A 4,504-nucleotide genomic window follows, 5' to 3' on the forward strand; every position below is an offset into this window, starting at 1 on the left:
TTGAACACTGTAGGCCACGGAACCCCGACAATAATTTAGAATCACCCTGTACTTCTGTTCCAGCTGTACAAGATTTTACAATACTTACATGGCAACTATGATCAGGCTTCCAACAGCTGTAATGCATATTGTAATGCATCTGATCAAGGCGTTGCCAGGCAACGGTTCCGCAAAACAAGGTCCAATACGTAACTACAGAATAACTGTGTTAAGCAACCCGCTTCTAGGCAACGTCTCGGTGAACACACTTCCGCGCAGGCGCAATGACGTCACACCCCAACAGTGATTACCTATCATGTGACTTGTATTTTCTGTGTGGTTTGCGCTACTCAACAGCAGAACTGTGTTTTCTGCGTTGTCCGTGCCGCGGTTATATAACAATAATCCGCTTGCACCTAAGAAGAGTTTTCACTTGAGTTCCGAAATTCCAAGGGGACAGCAGTGTGGCCAGAAGAAGAATTCGAAGACTTAGTGTATGACGCTACATGCGCTGTACTACATCGATATTTGGAATGTATAATTTAGTGAGAATTTTACAGTTCCTGTATTGAGAATCAGTTGCCAGGAAACGGATAGTGAAGACTGGTGGAAAGAGACTGAGAAGATAAATGTGGAGTGATTGTAAATTGTGTAAATCAGCAATAGTGTAATGATTATTTGTAGTTACGAGCTGTAGGTGGTTAATAAATCCAATTACCAGTCCGAACCCCGTCTTTAATCAGTAATACACGTGAAGATATAAAGGAATTGACATTATTTTAGAATAAATTGCATTAAAATTTGTCCTTGTGATTAAGTACCACAGGGGGAGTGGAGATACACCTCCGATTATTCTTAATCTCGGCAATAGGTGGAGTTAAATCGTCAGCTTCATGTTCCTATCGTTTCATTCCCGGGGTAAACAACCCCAGTACCCATTAGATATGAGGTCGAGTGAGACCCGGAGATGGAGAAGTTAGAAGTTCTTGTTGTTGACGGGAGACAAACCCCGGCATTGAACTGGCACGAATGAAAACAGTAGAAAACTGGAATTGAAACTAGGAGATTGAAAAGAATCTTGATCCTGGAATCTCCGTAAGACTATCACGTGTGATTTACACTCACATCAGAATGGTATGCCCGCTATGCGATTAATCCAGCCGTGACTTTGACGAAGGAATAAGGTAAAAACATTTTGTGCAACTGTGCGATACGGAATAGCGAGAAATTAATACCAAGAATGTTGGATTAACGGGACAAGATCGATTACTGTCCAATATATCAAGATTTATTCGCAATGCTACTCAAGGGTTTTTTTAAATTCTTTATGAAATGTCATCACAAATTCTTTGTGAAGTTTAATTACGAGGGCAAGTAAAACATTAAAAATTAATCCTTTGGTTGAAGCACTACGCAACAAGCCGGAAAGTCGAGGATTCGATTCCCGATTAGGTCATCGGATTTTTCAATTGGCCTAATCCTTCGAGCCGCATTATGGCCTTTGGGTCGACTCAGACTCTAACAGAAATGAGTACCAGGAATCATTCTGAGGGTAAAGGGCGGACGGTGCGTAAGATAACCTCATCACTATCTGTGAACGGATTGGCTAGAGAGTGTGGGAGCCTCGACGTCTCACAACCCTATGGACCTCCACGGCCTGTTACTGTGATAACTTTATCTTTATTAAATTTTAATTCTGATATTTCTTACTTATTTAATGACGCTATTAGTATCGAGACTATGTTCGGTCATATGATTATCTAATGAAGTGGAAAGGATTTGGGAGGATGCGATCGTGCTCCAGTCGAGATATTTTCCTTACAATTGTCTACAGGGACTGAGGAGAACCATTAAAATTCTCAGTGATGTTACAGAGTGTCCCAGCCGGGATTCTAAACGAGGGTAAAGGGCGGCCGGCGCTTAAGACTGACCTCACCGCCGTCTGTTAGCCGATTATCTAGAAAATGTGGCACCCTCAACGTCTCACAAGCCTAGAGGTCTTCACGGCCTGTTACAGGGATAGCTTCACATTTTTTTTACCTAGTCACAAAATGTAAGTAGTTCTTTGATGCATTCTATAAAGGGATAAGCTGTACCAAATACGTCACAGTATTATCAGCATCAGAAAAGGAATGAGAATGAAACAGGTACAGATGAGGGACGATGTATGTGCAGTATATGCGTCATGGGACTTCAGGAATGCCAAAAAAAAACACTTTTTAAGTAATCGAATGCCTTTTTCTCACTTTTTTACTTTGCCTCATACTTAATGGGGGCAAGCGGTAGCGTAGCTGGTTGAGGGGCTATGCTAAAAGCTGCGGGTTGAAGTCAAGATGAGGTCACTGGATTTTTTTCAATTGACCTAATCCTTCCAGCCGCACTATGGCCCTGGGATTGACTCAGCCTCTAACAGAAATGAGTACCACGAATTAATTAAATAACTTTCCGGCCAAGCCGGTCACGGTAGCCGAGCGGTCTAAGGCATGCACTGTCTTCGCTCGCTCGAAAGCCGGGATCGTGGGTTCGAATCCCGCTCAGGGCATGGATGTTTAGTTTGTGCGTGTGTGAATTTTTCTGTGTTTGTGTACAGGTAGAGGCCTTGCGACGAGCTGATCACCCGCCCAAGGAGTCCTACCGTATGTCTAAGATCTAGTAAACCGAAGTAAAAAGTTTCATGGAGGTAGGCCAAGGCCCAAACGAGGGCTGTAGCGCCAATGAAAAAAAAAAGCGCGGCCGACGGGTAAGGCTCACAACCTTACCGCCATCTGTGAGCCGATTGTCTAGATAATCTGGGACACTCAACGTCTCACAGTCCTATGGGCCTTCACGGCCTGTTATAGGGATAACCTTACTTTTTTTTACTTTATTCATACTTAATTGCAATCGCACTAACAACTGGAAATAAACTTCACGAATGTCGCTATACAAGTGGACATCAGTCTGCAGGGTGAAATATTACACGTCTCACTTCGAATTTTAACATTCCCTTCCAGTTTGAGTCGAATTCAAAACAAGTTTCTTCTTTCTGCGAGAGGTTCGAAGTTTTGACAACGGTAAAAATTCACTGTATATTCTTCTATTAATTCTTAAGCCTACTTTCCTTATTTTCGAAAAATCAAAATAGACTTATGATATCACCATGTTGTCTGTGTGTCTGTGTATCCCCCCACCCTTATTAATTTTTGAATGGACGAATCGATCTTTATGAAACCTGGTACGTATATCATGGCACCTGAGCCCATCTCAACGGCGTACTTCATAAATCCCTCCCATCAGTCTGTGCGTCTGTGGGTATCCCCCCTACAGTTGCTACGCAACGGCTTGGTTAAACAAAAGTTACCGCGGCAACGAACACATAACAGATGAATTGTTGAAAGAGTCGTTTTCTACATGGCCCATGTCGTATCAAAGGAAAGCAGGCGATTAGATCTTCGCAGAACTTCTTTTATTTATTTGCAGTTTGTTTAACGACACCCTCAATAAGGACTGATGGTAGCATGATTAATGAATAATAAATTGCAGAGGATATGGAAGGAAGTGACTGTAACCTGGGGAAAACAATGAAAAACTTTAGCCCGTGTATTCGGTCTCAGGGCCGAAATTTGGAACCGGGGCTAGGGGATGTTCCCAATTTTTTCTTCTAAAAGTGAGGCAGTTAGAAAATGGCGGCGAAACGGTGTGTATACTTTTTTTGCCCCGTCACATTTTTTGGGCCCCTCTGTATTGCATTCTTTTCTCAACATCGATTTCTTTTTCAAATATTCAGGGGTGTACAGATGCCTGGCTTGCCCCCACTGCCGGCTCCTAGACTGGGATTTATAAAGTAGAGAAGCGTTCTCCCTCTGAGAGCGACGATGATTCCAGAAGTCGATATGTCCTTAGAAACAAGAAAATAAAGTGCAGAAAGTCCACGTATTTAAGGAACCGATCCCAGCAGTCAAATCGTAAATAAAACAAAAGAAGTGCATGTCCGCAAAAAATTGTGCAATGCAAGCATCACTTCTCATATACTCAGTTCATATTCACAAGATTTGGGGTCTTTTTTTTTTTTTTTTAAGGAATTAGTGACGTGGCTAGTCGCAGGAATCCAGCATCTTGACACACCACACGAATCTAATTCGTTTTAAAATGACACATAAGAGTTTTTACAGCCCTCGCTGTTGCCACACAACATGCTCCGTAGGCATGCAGAGTCGTAACAAAACAGCACAAATGCATGTCGTGATTTGACGTCACAAAATGACTGTGTACGCACCAGGCTGCCTAATCCAACAACTGAATCACACGTTTTAAGAAATGGGAGTACATAAAAACTGACTTTAAAATCTTCTACAATTTTATGCTCTATATTTGCAAAGCAATAGTAAAGACGCATTTATTAAAGTGATTTAGGATTAAAGAATTTTCCACTGAGAATTACTCCACAGATGGCGCTAGCGGTAGACGCTACATGTCTTCATCCCCCCCCCCCCCACCCTTTTCTCCTTTGTTGCCTGCGCTTTTTTTTTTCTCTGCATTTTCTCAG

The 4,504-nt window shown here is 42.3% G+C and overlaps 1 protein-coding gene across 1 annotated transcript in view; it reads right to left on the bottom strand.

The window, feature by feature from the left end:
* LOC111873927 (protein Shroom) overlaps nt 1-4,504 on the bottom strand; it is a gene marked incomplete in the record, with an annotated part of 420,460 nt that overhangs the window by 233,480 nt on the left and 182,476 nt on the right.

This window comes from Cryptotermes secundus, unplaced genomic scaffold (genome assembly GCF_002891405.2).
Source record: "Cryptotermes secundus unplaced genomic scaffold, Csec_1.0 scaffold639, whole genome shotgun sequence".
In the NCBI taxonomy this organism is placed as follows: Eukaryota; Metazoa; Arthropoda; class Insecta; order Blattodea; family Kalotermitidae; genus Cryptotermes; species Cryptotermes secundus.